Here is a 21,785-nt window from a genome sequence, read left to right as displayed (position 1 = left end):
AAAGGAGAGGAAAATAATTTTTTTCAACTCAAAAATTGAAGACACTCATGAAAGTTTTATTACCTGTAGGTACCCCTTTATTCAACTCCTCCCTTCATCATTCCCACTACCACTTATCTTTACATCGCATCGCAATTGAAGTTCTATGAAATGTAAGTATTTTTTTATATTGCCGCTTCTGTTTTTGACATTTTCCTTTTTATTTTTTGGAAAAAAAAAAACTTGAATTCAAATACGAAAAAAAAAAATTTAATTTTTAATTTTTTATTTGTGAAAAAAAATTTTTTTTTTTTAACTTTAATATTTTTTTTTTCTCTCGTTTTTAGATTTACTTTTCTTTCGTCTCTGTCATGACATTTCTGTTTTTTTTTGCGTTTTTATAAAATTTTCTACCCTCAAACCATTCATTTCAAAGAAAAAAAAATTTGTTTGAAATTTGTGTCGAAAAGTACGACACAAAAACGTAAAAAAATGAAAAGCATACGCAAACGTTCCACTTGTTTCTCTGTTCCAATTTTTTTTTTCCGAAAAAAACAAAAAAAAAATGCGAAAGGGAGAACAAAGGTAAAGAAAAAGAAATGAACAAAGTAAAAAAAAAAAAATGACAAATGTGAAAAGCGGTCAAAAAAACTGAACATAATTAATAACAAAATAATTTCCCAAAGGGTTATTATCCTTACGATTCAGGAAATCATGATAAAACAGAAAAAAAAATACCAAGAAAAATAAGAGAATATAAAAATTATAATTCTACCTTGTTTGCCTGTTTGTTGGTGTCTTCTTTACTCAATTCCATAATAATATTTTAATATTTCGTTTCTCTGTGCCTTTTTAGAGTAAAACTGTTATTATAGCAATTTTCTTTTGTATTTTCTCTTTTTATCCCTGATTTCCGTTCTACAACCTCTTTCTCCTACAAGTACAACAACTGTAATTGTCTGCCTTATCTCACTTATTTTTCTCTTTTTTCTTCTTTTTTTTTTGCAATATTACTTGTGTCTAAAACATAAACCAAAAAAATATTCGCTAAAATCGTTCGTTGCTTTTCAAACGTGCCGAAATTCATTTTGAAAATGAAATGAAGAAGTAAAACAAAACAAGAAATGAAATTATGATTTTTTCGCTTTTTCTTTTTCTCATTTCAATTTTTAAAAATTATCAAGAAAGAAAATATTCTTTAAAATTCTGATCATTCTTTCAATTGAAATGAAAAGTAAAAGAGGCAACTGGCAAAAAAAAAAAACAAAAGGAAATTTGTTTTTACTCTTTGTATTTTGTACAATTTTCTTTTGCTCTTTTTCTTTGTTCAATTTTCTCTTCTCCATTATATTTGCCCATTGTATTGCTCAAATTTCTTTTGTATTGTTTTTGCATATTTTTATCATAAAATTCATAAATAATTCTATTTTGCATATGTACATACTTAGAGGATAATAATATCTGAATTAATATTGTTAAATCCTTGCTTATATTCCGGAAATTTGTAAAAATTTGACTATTGTGTTTGTTATTTTAAACTAGAACTACAAAGTTAGCCGGATCATTTCGAATGAAATGTATCTTTCTGTTTAAGAAGGACACATGCCTTGTAAGGCTTTGAATTACATTTTAAAAACCTTGAACTACTATTGCAACAAATAATCAACAAATCCCAAAAACTTAATTAAAATTTTAAAAAAAGTTTTAAATTAACCATAACTCATTTGTCAAGGTTCTGTTTCTTTACTTCTGTGTAAAGATTCAAAGAAGTTTCACAGAAGTGCTTTACATTAAGTATAACAGAACTTTGAGAAATGAGTTCTACTTTATGAAATACGATCTCAATGTCATGTGAGTTCTAAATATTAAAAATAACTAAATTGGACTAAAATGACTTCATTATTGTTTGCCGAATTTGCCAACTTAATTTTTAAAATTACACTATATATTTCTCAGATTGATACCCTAAAGTTGTCCAAAAAAAAAATTTAATTTCACCATAAATTTTTCATTTATTTCATTGCGTTCTATTTTCGTTTTTTTTTTCTGATGCCCCACTTTAAATTCCTTGCTGTACTATTAAAATATATTGTATGTAAATGGTAGTGGTATAGAAGTGGAATTTTGAAGATGTTAAAAAATTAATATTCTGAAGTAATTACATAATTACCGTCGGCTCTTTCGCTTTTTCTTTTTCTCTCTTGATTTCTTGCAATGACCCTTGATTTGACTTGAATAATTTAATGAGAGAAAATGGGGAAAAAAATGAAAGGATAAGTAAAAGCGAAAGGATTTTTTTTCCCTTGTTTTTCTTTCTTTTTGTGCTTTTTCCAAGTTTTTCTGTTTTTGGTTCAGCAATTTATCGTGTATAAAAATTATAGTTTCAGATTTTGGGATAAAAAAAGATATGGAAGTAGGAATAGATGGAAGAAGAGGAGGTGGAAGAAAGGCAGCTTTTGCAGATATAATGGTAATTGCAAGAAATGGAAAAAATTAATTGAATTGGCTTGAATGATTCCGTTTTTCTTTTTGTGCTTTTCTTCTGAACGTTTTTTTTTTGTTTTGCAAATGCTCCTGTACAATATTTGAACCCAACGAATCAAATTAATTAAAAAATTTAATTAATTTTTTGTAATACGTTTTAATATTTTTTGTTTCGTTCTTTATTTTTGTTTTGGTTTTTGTACACTATATTTTCCAAAAATTCATTAGTAAATTGAACTAATATTTTAATTTTATATGGAATTATAGAAAGAAAAAATATTCACGTACAAAATTATTTTTTGTTTTTAGAAAAAAAGGTAGATTAAGTTAAAACATTCTATAATTTGGCATTCTGAGCACGAAATTACATATAGCATTTCAGATAAAAAAATTTGCGTTTTAGTAAATTTGAATTTGTTAAATTAATTTTAAACTACAAAAATAGCAAAATATATTTTTTAATTTTTGTGGTTTTATTTTTGAATTTGCAGATTTCAAATTTCGAACTTTAATATGAAACCAAACTTTGATTCGTACTTTGAAACCATCACGCTGGATAATGCTACTGAGATCTTCATACATGCATGCATGAATTTTAATCGATTAAACACAGAATGACACACAGAAATAATATTCACTTTTAATGTAATTACGCTTTCGTATATAAATAGTGAAAAAAGATCAGTGCGGCCATAAACTAGTGTTATTAACTGCTATTATTGGAATATATGTCTGAGATTATGTTTTTATTTTCTTAAAGCCAAAAATTCAAAAATTTTATTTACTTAGCTAAGAATTTCATGTTTGCACAACAAAATTTAATTATAACGGAAAGGCATTGTAATCGCAATAAAATATCAATATCTAGAACTGTTTTTTTTTTTTCAAAACCAATTAAAATTTCCTTGTTTTTCACAAAATTTGAATTTTTTCACAAAAATTTTGCAATAATGCAATTTATACACTGTGTTTTACATAACGTGGCAAATACTTAATTTCAGGATGATTCTTCAATCAATTTTCATATGAGAGCGGGGGCAGATATACTCGTTTGAGTCTATAGATTGTTGAAACAAAATGGAATCAGATTTTTCTGATACATATATAAATAAATACTTATAACTTTAGAACCATGCGATATAAAATAATTATCTGCGGCTTGTTTTACATGCGATTGATTCTTGCTTATTTGTAGTCTTGCAATCGATTTGATTTGAGCCATACTTTTCGAGATGCCAAAAACAGAATTTTTTTTTTTTTTTTGAAATTTTCTTTAAAAAAACTCGAAATTTCTCGAACATTTGTCCATATATTTATTTTCTCTATCTCTTATAGTTTTGCCAATAAAATGTGTTAAATGTGTTTTAAGAAACATATGAAAAATGCATAGATCATACATTACCAAAATATGATTTAATGTTAAAATAAAATAAAAAAAAAAATCAACACCTACCTGCTTTGATGACTTGGTTCATGTGCAAATGGTTCAGCATATATATTCCTAACTGGTGGTACCCGCCTTGGTAAAGGTGGAGGCACTGGATTATAATTATCCATGATAGTATCACAATCTGAATATTTCATTGATTTCATAGTCATTTCTGTTTATTATTTAACTTTGATTTGATAATAATTTTTCAATTATGTACATATATATATATATATATAAAAATGGTATATAATTGTTTTAATATTTTTTTTTGCTTTTAATTTATTATTTTATTTTTTATTAATAAATAAAATATTAAATTATTTATTTAATTTATAATAATAAATAATAATGATTTTATTTATTTTTTATAATTGTTGCACTCAATATTAGTCATTAGTATGCATGTACATATATATATATATTATTTTAATTTTTATATTTTATAATTTATTTATTTATTCCTTCTCGTTTTTTATTTATTTATTTAAATTTAAAATTATTATTTTTTTTTTTTTGGGATTTAAAATTTTTATAAATGTATAATTTTTTCCCAATTATTTTTAAATCGAGAATTCAATTGTAATTTTTTCATTTTGCCATTATTTTTTTTGTTTTTTTTTGTTTCCTTATAATATATATTTTATCGTTACGATTTATTGACATCAAAATATTTTATAAATTGTATATGTATATAGATGTATGTATGTGAATGTCATTAAATATTTCATTTAATTTTCATATTTCTCTTTATATACATATTTTATTTTTTTTTTATTATTTTTCTTTATTTACTGGATTATTATTTTCATGTGATATTCATATTGATTATTTGTAAATATTGTAATAAATATTGCATAAATTACACGGTATCAACCCTATTTTCAAAAAAAAAAAAAAAGAATTAAAAATCAAAATATTAAAATTACAATATTTTATTTTAATTTTTTGAAATTTTTAAGAATTTTTTTTTTCTGTTAAATTTTTTATTATCTACCCTAAAAAAATTATTTATAATTCAAAGAGTAAAAATATAAAAAAAATATTTAAAACAAATATCGTTTTCACAATAACAGTACATTTATTTACATTTATATTATTCTTATTTTTCGCAAAATATAAAAATCAAAATGGCGTAATATTATTACTATGCAATTTTTATTTATATTCTGTTAAAAAATCAAAAAACAAAAAAAAAATTATATGGAAAAGAGAGAAAACTATATACATTAAATTAAATATGAAACTGTAAATAACAACAAAAATATAAAATAAAAAAAAAAAAACAATTTTTATCATCCCTTGTGAAATAAATTTTTTGGTTATAAACTCAAAAACACAATATTATATACGAAGAAAAACAAAAAAACAAAACGAAAATAAAAATGGCGGCAACAAAATAAAAATGACATTGACGTTTTCCTTTTTTTATTAAATTTCCGTAAAATTCGTATTTGCTTCGTTTCTCTTATAATATATTTTTTTTTTTGGTGTTTCTCTCTCAATATTCACAGTTGTTAACGTTACTCTCTTATTAAATTTTTTTTTTTTCATCTCCGATAGTTATTCAATTATTTCTTTTTTCTGTTTTGTTTTCCAACGTGTTTTCTTTTATTACATTTATGGTGACATTCGATACGTGAAATGTCAATAAAAAAATATGTGACATTTTAATAATTAATTAAAAATAAAATAAAACAAATAATTGAAAATGAAAATAAAATAAAATATCGACCATATTTTCTCATATTTGTCAAAAAAAAAATAAAATTTGATTTTTATTTTTGTTTAAGTTTAACGTGATCTTCTGTAATATTATCCACATTTGATATTATATCAGTGGTTTCACAAAAGTGCAACTAAGAGTGAAGAGTTGAATAAAAATTAATTAAAAGCTCTTTTAAACAATTGAATGGAAACTTTAAAATCCAATGTCAAATTTATTTAAAATATTAAAACAGTCCCGTATATTCGAAAAACAAGAATGGTTGTGAAATTAGGCACTAATTGATTGAATATTGTAAGAAAACCTAAAAAATTTTCTAGTAACAAAGTGAACTAGAATTACTAAGAAATTGTCGTCTGAATGTATGAATAGTTTTTTAATACAGAATTTTCATATTCCGAAAAATATTTTGTTTTTTAAAATAATTCTAATTTCGAGCAAATACATTTTTTTGCCTATGTATATAAGCGACACGTACAACAAAAAGCATTGAACTGAATAAAATGTCATCATTTGTAAAGTAAATGAAGAGTTTTAAGGGTTTCCGTTTGTCATGAAAACAACGCATATTTCTCTGACTTTGATATTATCTTTAGTTATGTAACATTTTCTGCCAAATGAAATACAAAAACTCAGCAAATAGGAAAACTGAAGCGTCAAAAAATCCTTAATCTGAAATTTATCTGATTATTAAGAGATTAAGGACCACTGAACCTGTGTACAATGTGGCAATAACAAATATTTAATTTTTGCAAAATAACTATTTCTTACTCTTTTCTTTACCATTTCGTTCTTCTTATATAATATGTAAGTACGTTGCTCACATTATTTATTTTTCGAAAAATTTCAATTCATCTATATTTTTTATATACTCTTTATGTGGTATTTATGTCGTATTTGTTTTAGCCAAATTTCATATTATATTAATTCAAACATAACAATAATAACAATAAAAATAATGAAAAAATATCAAAATGGAGGGAAAGAGAAAAAAAAAACTGTAACTCTGATAGTTCGATTGCAATTTTTCTTTTGTATATTTTAGTATAAAAACATAAAAACAAAAATAATCACAAAATATATGAGATTCCTGTAAACTCAATGCTAAGGAATTCCTTTTAATAATCCCGTTACATGCATATGAAGTTTCCATTATTCCGTTTGTTTTTCTTTTTGCTTTTTATTCTTGTTTTTATTGTTATAATGATTCAATAATATTTTCGGTATATGCATATAAAATTTCCCTATATATTTTCCGAATTTTATCCTTGTTTTTAATAATTATTTTCTTTTTGTAATTTTCAATCGAAACAAATAATAATTCCGTTTTATATTTTTATTTTGTCAAAAAAAAAAAATTTCTGTTGCATTATTACCGTTATCGATGACTCTTCTGTGCTATTGTTGTCATTATTCAGAAAAACAAAATTATGATGAACGTTTATTTTGCATAAAAACGAAAAAGAAAATAATACAATAATTTTTATTTTAATAAAAATCACAAAATAAAATTATCAAATGCAAAAAAAAAAAAATCGATTATTTACTAAAAAAAAAACAAAGAGAAAAATGAATTTTTTTTTCTCAGTGTTATAGCGAAAATTTTTATTTAAATTTTGATTTTTTTGTTATAATTTTGTTATTTTTTTACTGTTATTGTGAATATCCTTACTTTATAATGATTATTATATAATTTTACATATTTTTATATTATAAATTTTTATAATAATAATTTACCCAATGTGAAACACTTGTATGTTCTGATGGTGACAGAACATATTTACATATTTGGCCAGAAATTTATTCAAAAAGAAAATAAAGTCAATTGATAAAAATTATTGGTATACTGTTAAAAATTACTGTTATTCTTATTATTCTTATTATTATTATTATTATTCTTATGATAATAATGAGAAAGTGGTGATTTTCTGGCCCAATATAATATATGCGAACGTTTGATTAAATTTTATGTAAATATTATATATAATGTAAATGTGTGCTGTTTCAATTCCGTTGATATTATTTGCTAAAAAAAAAAGAAAAAATATAAAATAAAATTATTGGTTTAATAATTAAAATTCTTCGTTATTTACTTTTACATAACAAAAAAAAAAAAATTGAATTTTATGCAATTTTTTTCCACTCTGTAATCAAAAATTATTGTTTGTGTCACCAGGAAAAAAAAATGTTAAATACTTCAATATTTTAACTATAGAATCTCGGATTTCTTTTTTATTTTTTTTTTTTATTTAATATTGATCGTATGCACAAATATTATTTTAATGTTAATTTTTAATTAATTAGTTTACTCGTATAATTATGCCTTATGAATTAGGTTGAACGAATAATATTATAAAACATTTGATTTTTTTTTTTGGAATTGAATAGAAATTATAAATATTGTCTTACCTATGAGTTTAGATAGTGATTATTGTTTGATAACAAATACTTCCTATAATGCTATTCTTGAAAGTAATTCAAACATTTCAAATTGAATAATTTTTTTTTCTGTCAATAATGTCAAACGCAATTGCAAAAAACACAGCATTTAAAAATTTATGTAAAAATTAAGTCTAAAGTTTTAAGTCAGGCTTGTTATTTACATAGTACATAGTACTGGTTCAGAATTATCCACGATATCATTCACTAGTCCTTTACTTCTCCCAGGGCGAAGTGGGATGAAAAAAAAAAAAAAAGAGTTTTGAGCTCGCTTAAATTTGCAATTGTTACGTTGTCGCGATCCCCTGAATGGCACACATAGGCCAACTATAGGCCTGCATCAAACATCAACTATTTATCGATATCTTTCAGTTTTCAATTGCATTTGATATATTTGAAGGTGTACCTTGTAAAAAATATTTTATTAAATTTTCCTCGAAAAATGTTGATTTTTACCCTTAATTTATTAATTAAATAATTTATGCTGAAGTATATTTAATTTAAATTTAGGAAAGACTAGACTTATTAGAGCAAAATGAGAAAGCTTATGCAAATTTTTCTGAATTTTTAAAAATTCTATAAAAACAAGCAGATTTTTATACTTATCTGTTATAAAATTAATTTGTTATTATATTTTATTCATTTATGATAATTATACACAATTATAATATAATAATATCTCCCCTAAAAATAAATAGATTTTGAAATTACGCTTAGTTATAACAGTCATAATAATTATCTTACTAGAATATTTCATTCTTTTTTATTCTTTGATGTTAAAATAGTAAATTATCTTCGATCAAGATGAACAGCTCATGTATAAATTAATTAATGATTTGAATTAATTAATACCACTGTATGCTTTTGTTTAAATATACTGTATAATTGATAAACAATTAAATTATGTAGTAATGAACTGTTATAAATATAAAGTTAAATTATAGTACTTATACCAGAGATATTAATTAATATTTTCAATATTATACAAATATTTTCAGTCATTTTAAGAGTAATTTTAATGTTTTTAGCTAAATTGAATAGTCAATCAATCATAAATTATAACAATATAAAGTATAACAATATTTAATTAACAGTTCTTATGAAAAATGTTTGTGATATAGTTTTAATATACTCGTACTTACATTATGATAGTTCTAAATAATATGTGTAATGTTTAGTCATAACGGTATATTATTTAATTAGACAATCAAAGTGTTTAACACAAGATTACTTGAGTAACATCCTTTTCAAAATATTATGTAATCTTCCTTCTTTTTTCTAAATTTATTGTATATAATAAATTGGTTTGAAATTCAAAATTGAATTTAAAATTTTAACCATACGTATACAGATTAATTAATTTTTTTTTCGTATTTTATAATAAAATAATTATGTATAAAGAAAATTTTCCTGAATTTGGAGAGGTGATTTTTATGTAATTAAGCAATCGATTTTTAGTGCTACAATACATAATTCAACCACGCTTATTTGTTAATCTGTTATACATATTCAAATTCGACGTATAATATTCTGATTTTTATAAAATTTTCGATATACACAAATTTTTAAACAAAATTAACCCTTTTCCTTTTTGCACATATTTTTATAATATTGCTACTTTCCAATTTTCAATTTTATATTTGCACCAATTACAAAATAATTTAAAACTTTTATTAAATTTAGGTTAATTTAAAATTAATTTTCAACAAAATATAGAAGTAGTTAACAAATCATTATTAACCTGACTGATTTTATAGATATGAGCCTAGTAAGTATACAATACTAGTATTAAAAGTTTTTAGAAAGTAGAACATTTTTAATTACTATTTATTTTACCCAATAGCAAATTCTCATTTTCTTTATTGTAGGGAAAAAACAACAAATTGTTGACTTTTATTAATTAAATTTTTACAGTAGATACTTTTTTTTTACTTTTATATTATAGATCGCGCTATAATAACAAAAATTTTGATTGAAATTTTATCCCTATTCTTATACTATCCGAATCTAAATAAGTAGTATATATACTATATATATAGATTCTATATATACTAATATATATAGAAAATTTAATATCAGAATGAAATTTTCAATTCTTCTAAAATTAAAAACTCATCTATCATTCTATAGTTTAATAATCAAAAACAAATTAAAATCGATATTCAATAATTTAATTCAATTTTGTTGGTTTTTTTTTGCCCTCTCTTGTTGAACGTTCCACTAATCTTTTGATTAAATTCGCAGTTAATTTTTAAATTAAACTGTATCGAAAACTATTAAAGAGGAAATCAAATAGAACAAAAAAAAATTATTTTAAACTCATAAAAAACTAATAAAAAAAAGTTTAATTCTAAATTTGTACAAAAAAAAAGGTGTGAAATTAAAAAAAAAATGATGAAAAAGTTTCCAAAGCGTCTACACGTTTTTTTTTCAAATAGAAATTAATTTCATAGTGGTGTGTGTGTGTATAGAGAAAAATTAGAAATTGAACATATTTTTGGATACCGTTGATAATCTGAAACTAATTAAAATTTGTGTTTTCATTAAAAACGCGTTTGATAGTTTCGTTTTCTTTTGTCTTGGCAGTCCACTAATTTTGTTTGTTTGTTGAACAAAACAAATAATTTAAAATTATTTATGTTTGTCCGTTTATTGAACAATATAATTTTAAAAAGCAAAAATTTTCTTGGTAGAATTTTTCTCAAACACAATTAAAAATATAAATTATAGTTAATTATGGGGTTCAATTAAAATTGCTGTTATTGAAAACCTCATCGGAGAAATATAGAACAAAAATGAAAATTCATATATAGATTTGCAAGGTTGCGACGGTGTATTTTGAATAAAGATCAGGTTTTCAAGTAAAGGAAAGCGATACTTTCCTTTACTTGAGAGAGAGTCTTAATATCTAAATAATTGCTTTAATATTCTTATAATGAAAATGAATGTCAAATCGTCGACATTCATAATTTATGCTCTTATAGTTCAGTTTTTTCTCCTTTATAACAAAATTCTTAATTATTATCCTATTGTTTTCAGTTTAAGTAAAATCTCTTCCAATACTGTTTTTAGCTATCTTACATTATTGTACTCAAAAACATTAGGGTCAACAGAGGTAAAGGAGAAGCAATTTTTTATGAAAACCAGAAAATTTAGAAAATTACACGACATCTCATGAGAAATATAGTAGATTTTAAATTATTTAGATTATTATTAAAAGGTTAAATCGAACAGATTGAGAATTTTAATAATTTTTTAAAAGTTTTCAATTGGAATATCTTTATTTCAGTCAGTTTTAGTAACATTTCACCAATATGAATTGAATTTTCATTTAAATTCCTAAGTTTATTTAATAAAAATTAAAAAGTAATAAAATATGCATAAGTATTTAATGTGTATAAGGTGTAAATGAGTGCTATGGTCCAAATTACCTTATGGTACTAGTTCACCCTGTATATGCGACATGTCTGAAATTTATGTTTAAAAATATTAAAACCATTATACGAATATAATAATTTTAAATTCATTAAGCTACTAGCTATCACGTTTGATAGTTTCTCTAAATCTTTCTAATTATCATATTAGATATTTTCATTTTAACTATTTTATTATTTTTTTTATCTACCTATTGGTATTTTTTCGTTTTCTATTTCCTATATTATAACACCTTTTATCTTATCCATTCTCTTTTCATTAACTAGATATAATCCAAATATTTTGATTATTTAAACATAAAAAGAGTATAGAATTGAATAATAGTAAAAATAATAGTTATAATAATAACTTGTTTAATAACAATGTTCTATTATTCGTTTTTAACTATTCTTTTTATACATTCAGTTTTTTTTCTTTCATGTTTGTAACCTAATTTTTTTTTTTTTGTTATATTTCTATATAGATTTTGATGAATTCTCTTAAGTGATATTCTGTGTAATACAGATGTATAACACGATTGTATATCAAATTTCAAAAAGACAAAGACTATATTATGATTATTAAAAAAAAACTGAGAAAAAAAATAGAGAAAGAATAAGAGTTTTGTGTGTGCGATATTCAATAAAATCAAAGAAAAAGCAAAGACATTGTAAAGTTTGATATAAAAAAACAACGAAAACTCTATTAGATAGATCGATTTCATAAAAAATATGGAAAGAGAACTTCCCCAGAATTGGTACCAATTTGATACCATATTAATATTATTGTATACCGTGAATGGTGAGTGTATAGAGAAAAGTTAGATGAGAAGAACATCCAAGTCAACCAACAAACCAACCAATGAACTAAATAACATAGAAAAAGTTACAAAAGCAAAAAAAATGAAAAATATTTAAAAATCTACTAAAGAAAATATTTATCTTGTTTCATCTAGATCTTTTTGTTAATAAAAATAATAATATAAAGAACACACTATAAAATTAGAAAATCAAAAAAAAAAAAAAAACCAAGGAATAATATAGAAAATGTTTTTATAGATAAAGATACCAAACGTAAGTCGTAATAATCATAAAGTAAGAATAGATTTTGAAAACCAAAAACAAAATAAAAGTAGTAAAGGTTATTGAACGTGACGATTTGCCATATTATAGTGTATATGAAAGAGAAGAGATACCAATCATCGAACTTAATGATTGTTGAAAATTGATACTTTTCAAATTCAATTGTTAGATTCTCATTTCATTTCATACATGAAGTACTTACCTACATACATATATAATATTATTCATATCCTAAACTACATAGTGGGGATATAAATGAATCAATTGCTTATCTACTTATGTGTATACAAAACAGAAATAGAATTTTATGTAGCTATTATTGTAAGTAAAATTAAAAATTCTGGGTATTTAGGTTACCATCATATCTTTGTATTAAAATACGGAAATATCAAATATTAATCGAAATTTTAAACAATAATTTCATTAAACGAATCATTGTACAATATTTTCAGAAAATAATACAAAATTTCAAATCCAGGGAATAGTTTTAAGGAAAGAATTAGGTATAGCTCATTGGTCAGACACAAAAATTTAGAAATTTAGGCTAATTTTAGCTTATTAAATTGAGTCTCTCATAGTTTTCATGTAATTGACAAGCTTCGCTCAACTGTAATCTTTTCTAAACTTCTACTCTTGTTTTAGGTAAAAGCTTCTCTTTTAGTCATATTTAATATGGGACATTTCTGATATCTTATATCAGAAATATCCCTTATAGAAACCTACTTATATTAGTGAATTTGAATCTTCCTAACAATAAAATTCCTAAAATCCTCCGTTCTCAATTTTCCTCTACAGTCTTCCAAAAAATTTACATAATCTGGCAATCTACTGCTTTAATAGTTCATTATTGGTTCATGAAAGGATTTAATTCTTTTTTTTTGTGTGGATCTTCCTTTACTATTTTTATCCAAAAATATTATATAGATACAACAAAATTACAATTTTTATGTCTGTACACTTATTTTTTTGAGATTATTATCATTTTTTGGTTATTAAATCTAAAAGAGGAGTCTATAATATTTATAATATTTTCAGTTTTTTTTTTACTTATAATATTATTAACCCTCTCTCCCATTGAAATAACACAATACCTTTTGTTAAATATTTTATATAAAATTCATTGGAATTATTGTAAACATACATGCAGTATATGTACATACATTTATAAATATGTTGTGTATGTTAATATTCTTGTAACATATTTATTTTGCTTATATTTTTACCGCTTATAATTCTGAAAGGTCAGATTATGATTAGAATTTTTTATAGGATTTAAAAAAAAAAAAATAATACTTAATAATAAAAGAAATAAAAAATCAATGTGTATACATATATAAAGGAAAGGGATGGCAAGAAAAAAGAATTCAATGATGACATATACACAGGGACAAATTCTGCTTGAGGATAGTTAACAAATTCGGGCGAAAATTTTTAGATATTTTAAGACTAATTTTGAGAATTTTGAGAGCTTAAATAAAAATTTAAATTTTTACTACTTTAATATAGTTTTTATATCAGCCTCATATCAATGAGAGGACATCAATGAAGTAAACATGAAGAATTTGGTCTACATCCAAAACAAAGTATACCAAAGCAGTTCAAATATCTATTTTCAATGAATTTCAGAATTCATGCATTTCTACTTCATCACGGCATGCAATTAAATAATTTACGATATTTTCTTATTTTGACTCAATTGGTAAAAATGTTTTAATGAACAACGTGTTTATAGTCAGTTTTGTTCTTAGGATATTTTTGCGCCCCTCAGGATATATTCTCGTACCGGTGTCATCTTGGACGATAGCAAATTCGATTACAAAATTCTTCCACTATTATACTAAAATTTTTTAATTTCTTAAATTTGAATATTGTGCCGATTGTTACTTATCTTATGTCCGATATTAACAAATGTCAATGCGTAATTTCAGTTACTATAATATTGAGCACGTACCTATATGTAAAAATATTAATATGTGTACGTATGAATATAAAAGAAACTACTGTAATTCTGAATTTTTAAAATTGTTTATTTATTTCTTTGTTTGCATTTAAGTTTTTTTTCCTCCTCTCTGTTTTCTCTATTTTAATATTGTTTAACTAAAATTATGAAAAATAAATATTTGAATCCTATATTTTTAGTATAAAAGTTAAGGACAAAAATTTCTGGCGTTTATAAAATTGAAAATAAAAACACACAAAAAATTCGATTTTACCTTTTTATATTTTGTATACATACATACTTACATATTATATACAGGAATACAGGATATAAGTATATGAATCAATGGCATTATCTTAACAAAGAAACTAACCAACTTTGTTAGTCTATATAGTAAACTCATTCAACTCTAAATGCATATTAATTCGGAACTATTTTTATCATTTTTTATGGGAAATACCTTTTATTACTTAAACAACCTTTTATGTAAATTCCAATTTTTTTTTCATTTTTTAGCAAAAAAAAATTTTTTTTTTGGTTCTTTCGATTTTGCTTTTGTTTTGGGGTAAATTTTTTTTTTTTTGGGATATAAGGGGTTTTTATGAATATTAAGAGTTTAAAATATTATAAATGTCGAATATATTTGGGCTTTTTACATATAAAATGATTTCCATATAGATTATCCATATACAGACAAAAGTGTACAGGGTGGTCGAGACTTGAAATTATTCCTAAAATTATTTCATTCATATACAATGATTTCGAACGGAGAAAGGAAAAATAAAAGAGGCAGGACCGGTTACTTTTATTTTAAAAAGAACAACCATTTATTATTAGTTGAAATTTTATGAACTTATTCGAAAACCTACTAAGAATGAACAATTAAAATTGAATTTTATTCACTAACTTGAATAAAAATTACTCAAGTGTCAAAATATTCAAATTTAATTCGAAATTTTTAAGAAATTTCAGTAATCCTTTTTTGTTAACTGAGTTATCTTTACACAAAATACAAGTTTAGGTGATAAACTCCTTAAGGGCCTGGTTTTCCTTAGCAATTTCTTTATTTTTGTAAATCATATTTTCGAATCTATTAATTTTAGGCTAACATATTTTTATTGAAAATAATGAACATTTAATGATACTGGCGATTAATTTTTGGTTGTTATAATTCTAATCTTAAAATTTTGTGCTAAAAATTGATAACATGATTTAGTTGGTAGCCACAATACATTTTTATAAGAATTTTTGTTGTTTGCTAATATGCAAAATTTATCTAATAAACCTGAGATCAAATTAACAGAATTAGAAAAATGAGGACAAACTGTCGACTTTGAAGAAACTAGTCGAAATAACAAGCTATTTTGAAGAACACCAATGTTACGTCTTCTACTAAGACCTTTGAAGACATATCTTGGCTGGCCATTCGCTTCGTTTGCCCCTTACTAGTTTCGTTACGACTCATTAATTTTATCACCCTTTAATCAAAATACTATCGAATTTTTTGACACCCTGTAAGTAAATATTTTTTTTTATTCAAGCTGATTGTAAGTTCTAATCTAAAACCTATTTTTTTTTGTTTTGCTTCTTTTTTCATAGCATATAGACTTTTCTTTAATAGGTTACTCTTGTTTAGATTTTATTTAAGGTGTAGAAAGTTTAGAACGTGACACATTAACTGTTTATTATAATAATAATAAAAAAAAATTTTTAAGGGGGAAGCTTATACAAATTTATATTGTTGTAAAAAGGTAGGACAAAAAAAAAAACTAATATGAAAAATTATTATAATCATGTTGACATAAAAAACAAAAAAAAAACAAAAACAACCTATTAAAGGAAAACGTTTAAATACAAAAATTATGAATTTTTTTTTTCAAATCATATAGTGTGTATTTTTAGTGAAATTTTCCAGGTGAAAGAGGTACAAATATAAAAATAATTCCATAAATTCTGTTTTTATTACCTAATTGTACAGTTCGTTGTACAAAATTTATATTATTCTTTTGTGACGCAGAAAGTTTTAAACTTTCTGTGTCTGATTCTTTTTAATCGCATTCAACAAATTAGAATTTTTTTAAAAATAACAAAAAAAGGTCTATAAATCTACATTATAACCTTTTCACTTCAAATTTTGTACTCATTTTGTACTCAAACAAAAAACAAATTTTTTGAACCTTTCTCAATTCTTTTTTTTTTTTTTTAGATTTTGGGGATTTTTAATTATTCTGAATCTTGACCGTTGCCATCCTACAAAATATTGTACTCGTATATTAAAAAAAAAAAAAGAAAAACGTTCATAAATTATTTTTTAAGAAAATTTATTGTAGATCCAATTAATTCATATTAAATCGATAAGAAAATTCAATGTAGGTATAATTGATATTCCAAAATGCTATATATAGCAAGGTAGCAAATGCATAAGGTACATTTTAATTAATTCATGTATTGTCAGTAAAACAATTCAAGTTTCTGTTGAAAAATGAATGAACGATTTAAGAATTTTAATAAGATAACTTTTTTTTTTGTGTAATAGAGGAAACCACAAGAAGATTGAAGCAATGCAATGTTTATTAAGATTGGCCGTTGGCATAAAACACGTGGAATAAAATATAATAGAATATTATGAGCTTTTTGTATCAGGAAATTGGTTTTCTATTTAAAAATTAATAAATAATTTTAGAATCATCACTGATTTCAAAACAAATTAATGAAAAATTAATTGAATATTTTAATGTTAACCGCATTTATTCTTAACACTTACTTAAAACAGCTACAATTGTTTTATATTTATAAGAATTTATTCGCAATTTTTAATAAGATTTAGTGTATTCAGTACGTTGCAGTGATTTTATTTGAACGAAAATGGAATTGTAGCTGTTTTCATTAAAATTTTTCATATAGCATTTGACAAACCAGGAAATACATTTATTGTGTATACTATTGTATTACTACCAGAAAATATATGTATACTGTTACTGTGTATACTGTGTATTGGCCATACCCAATATACTTCTGAAAATTTCATATTAATTTTTATCTGTCTACTACGAGTATACTTATCTGAATTTGATTTGATCACCCAATTTTATTAATAAAATATTGATAATTTATTGTTCATTTACATTTTTCTAGCCTATACAATAACATTTTTAACATTCATTTTATAATATAATTACTGATCCTGCCCCAGAGGATACAATTTTAATTTTGATTTTATATAAATAATTTTGTTTCTCATATTTAAAAAACACATTTTATACCTATTATACATTGTGTATAACATTATTGTACTTATATTTTAACAGTATTTTTATGAAGCACATAGTATTATAGATTCATGTTCTAAATTAAAATTTTTCACATAACATTTTGAATTTATAATACGAGTACGAGTAAAATAAAAAAATAAATGTTTTTCTTTTTCTTAAAAATTTATTTTCCCTCGAATATTTAAACTTGCATTTACAAAGAAAAAACAAGTAAAATTTCCTTTTTCAAAAATTTTTAAGGGGCATGTTATGTACATAATATTAAATAATAATAATTTCTATGAATTTATTGTATTATTAAATTTCTTTTTAAAAAACAAAAAAAAAAAATTATACATATTTAATTTTATGTGAATTTGTTTTGTAAACTACTTATAATAACTCAATCAAAATGACAAATGAAAAAATAAACTGTATAAGAATTAAAAAAGAAAAGAAAATTCCCTATATTACTTTTGCCCTTTCTCATGCGGCTATCCCAGAACATTTAAAGCAAAGACTTTCTTTATAATATGCACATTAAAATACATAAAATTTCCTCCTTATTAAACATCACCACAAAACTTTTCTTTTTGTTTCCTAAGAGCAGTATATAAGTACTATGTATGTGCATTTGAATACACACATAAATAATAATAACAATAAAATTAATGGAAAACAAAACATTACAAAAAAAAAATGTAAAAAAAGAAGAAATTTTTTTTTTAAATTTATTTATTTTCTCCGAAAAATGTTGAAAATCAAAATAAGTATTGTAATAATAAATTTTAGAACTAAAGTACAGCAGAGAAATCGAAAAGAGAAAATAAATTTCTCTTAGAAAAATATAAACAATAAAAAAATGAAACCAAGTCATCGGAGTATGTAATGGTAAAGTAGTGTTATAATGTATGTGGATGCATATACGTAAATATATAACAACTTGTATGACATTATGAATAATTCTATTGGCAAGGCAATACACAGTGACGCAGTAATATTTTTGCTCCATAATTGAGTACAACACTATAGCGATAATAAAATTATGAAATCAAAACAGAGAAAATAAATTTTGAGCTCATTTTGTGCTTAATTCTCTTATAGCGTTGAAGAAAATTTCATTTCTGGTATTAAATAACATATTAAATTCTTCCTGAATGAAGTCAAATGTCCTTATTACAATTAATTGAACTAATTGTGACGAGTACTTAATATGTTTAGTCAAACTACAAATTTTTATGCCTTTTCATATTCACACAGATTACGAATTTTTTAGAGTTCGGAAGAAATGGATAAAGTCAAATTTAAAGCGATAACCCCTAAAAAGCTGAGTAATAGTAAAATAGTATTTGTGCTGCCCCCAAATAAGTGTGATAAAAGGCCCTACAACAACCGTTCAAAACCCATCCTCCTGATGAATTCGAGTAACTTTAAAGGTGCGGTAGATAGCTTCTATGAGTGAGCACGTAGTGTCTCCTTCTCCTGCGGGTAACGGCCCTGCATTCTCCCAGAAGGTGTACTGAGGCGTCCGGCAAAATTTCACTTTCTAGGCCTAGCCTACTAAGGTGACCCCTAAGCCTACAGTGTCCTGTCAAGAAACCGGTGAGAATTCACCTGATTCATATTCTAATAAGTATTTTTCAAACCTGTACCTATATTATATCTCAAACTCTGTACTACACATTTATAAATACATTTTTTTCAGTTTTGCTGGGAATACTGTAGGAAGGGTACTACATTTATCCAAATTAGCTAACATCGCAACCAAAACTATATAGAAATAAATGCAACATTGGATAAACAAACAAATTAACCAATTTCTTAATACAAACTGATTTAATGATGGCAAAACTTTAGACTATTAGAAATATTTGGGATAAATTCGAAATTATGAACTTGAAAAATTACTAAATTTTTATTATTCATGTTTAAATACTAAGTTGAATATATAATATAATAAATATTTTATATTTAGAGCAACAACAATGCAATTTTCAATATTAACTTATAATAAATTTAATACATACACAAAGCGTAATTTAGTATATTAATTCAGGATATTATTATGGACTAAATCCTAAAACACTTAATTTCTTTTACCCTTATGGAATCTGATTGGAACCTATTATGACCCAGTAATTTCTATCTATAATTGGATATGTTTATGAAGGAAAATTTCAAAGCAAATTTTAATTGTATTGCATATTATAGCATGTGCAATAATTATTAAATCAAGAAATCCCTGGACACCACTGCACAATATGGTACACTCAAAAAACACAATAATCATATTAAAAACAAAATGTATATGTTTATATATATAAATTTTATTCCAAATTGTTGGTGTTTTTTTTTCTATTTAAATGTTTTCTTAAAAAAAAACTCATTGTTTTCATCCTTTCCATTTGGTTTTCATTATTTTGTTTTTTAATATATTTTTTATTTCTATAGGTTTACGTATGACTACATTTTATACTTGTATAACAAAAATTTGTATTTTATAGAATATTTTGCTATCGATACGTTTTATTTATTTTTTTTTTTATAATATTTCTATTCCTTTTTGTGTACATATATATATATTTGTCATTATTATTCTGTTATGTAAATGTCTCCCAAAATGCCAATAAAATTGAATTTTATTGCTTGTCAGTTTTGTTCGTTTAGGAACACAAAATATAGCTACATCCGTATAATATGCGTGTGTATACAAGTATATCGCGATTCAATAACATATAGAAGAGGGTGTTATTTTATTCTTGTTATTAGTAAATTTTTTTGATATTGTAGGTATATACAATCGCTAAATTTCTTCTCATGTATACCAATTCCTTGTGCCCCTAAATTTTTCCGTGGTTCACATTATTTTTGTTATTATTCTTGTTGTTGCTTATGGTTCCAAAAAAAAAAAAAAAAACCTCCAAATAACAGAAATAATCTCAAAAGTTAATATTATACTAAATGTGACAGCATAACCTCCATTGTAAAAACAGATACTAGCTACCGATATATAAACACAACACAGCTTTCATATATAGTTTAGACAAAATACAAAATTAAAAGAAATATTACAGCGTAGGAAAAATACGTTCGAATGTGTTATATAATGTATTTGCATATAAGTGTTTCTATGTATACGAGTACATATAGTAGGTATCTGCAGAGGAGAACTGAAAATGTGTTCCATTTTCCATTCTCAAATTTTTTTTTTTTTATTGTTTGGTTTTCTGTCTTTTCCCATGACATTAAACAATTTAACCTAAATAATTTTTCGAATTCATTTTCTATCTCTTTTACATTTGAATGATTCCTTATTTTATTATTGGATTGAAAAGTTCTTCAATGTTTTATGGATTAAAAAGTAGTTATAAATGGCAGTAGTAGTAACAGTAGTGGTTATAATAGTTTGTCCTCCTTAATTTTTTTTCTGCTCTTGTTTTTTATTCTCCCTAGTTTTTTTGTTTTTATTGCACCTCAAACATTATTTTTCTCTTGTACAATCCTATATAAATGTAGATGAATACAGACACTGCTTATACTGTTAATGTTGTATATTATTACGTTATGCAAATCATCCATGAAAATGAAATTTATTTTCATTTGTGAACAAAAATGAATAAGCCATTATATAAGTTGTACATTTTTTAAAACAATGCAACAAAAAAAAATGAAATAAAATGGAAAACTGAAAAAAAAAGTTGCAGAATAAAAACTTTGTTGCTGCATAAATAGGGAGTCGTTTTGTTTTACTGTATTTATTCTGTCCGCTTTAATAAAAGTTTCTTATTGTACAAGTACAAAAATTATTAAAAAAAAAAAAATATGCATACATAACTAGAATTTTATAAAAACCCTCAGGTTATTATGAAATATTTTTGAATTATTATTTAATATCAGGATATTAAACGAAGTCAAATTCTATTAGAAAAAAAATTATTCTATTTAAGTATAATATTGTAGGATGAAAAGGTATGTGGTATGAATTGGTTGTGTACTATGTTTAATTTGCATGGAGTGTGTGTAATTTACAAATTAAATTTTT

General features: G+C 23.5%; 1 long non-coding RNA gene across 1 annotated transcript in view; it reads right to left on the bottom strand.

The window, feature by feature from the left end:
• Positions 1-4,062: 4,062 nt before the first annotated feature.
• LOC129618777 (uncharacterized) overlaps positions 4,063-21,785 on the bottom strand; it is a 96,567-nt gene continuing 78,844 nt past the window's right edge. The window contains exons 2-3 of the long non-coding RNA XR_008697830.1: positions 7,356-7,644; positions 4,063-4,770 (exon numbers count right to left, since the gene is read on the bottom strand). This is a non-coding gene — a long non-coding RNA (uncharacterized LOC129618777). The remainder of the gene's footprint in view (positions 4,771-7,355; positions 7,645-21,785) is intronic.

Source organism: Condylostylus longicornis, unplaced genomic scaffold (assembly GCF_029603195.1).
Source record: "Condylostylus longicornis isolate FDR11 unplaced genomic scaffold, ASM2960319v2 ptg000010l, whole genome shotgun sequence".
Taxonomy (NCBI): Eukaryota; Metazoa; Arthropoda; class Insecta; order Diptera; family Dolichopodidae; genus Condylostylus; species Condylostylus longicornis.
Note: the sequence above shows the minus strand (reverse complement) of the source record. Positions and strands in the feature narration are given on the sequence as shown.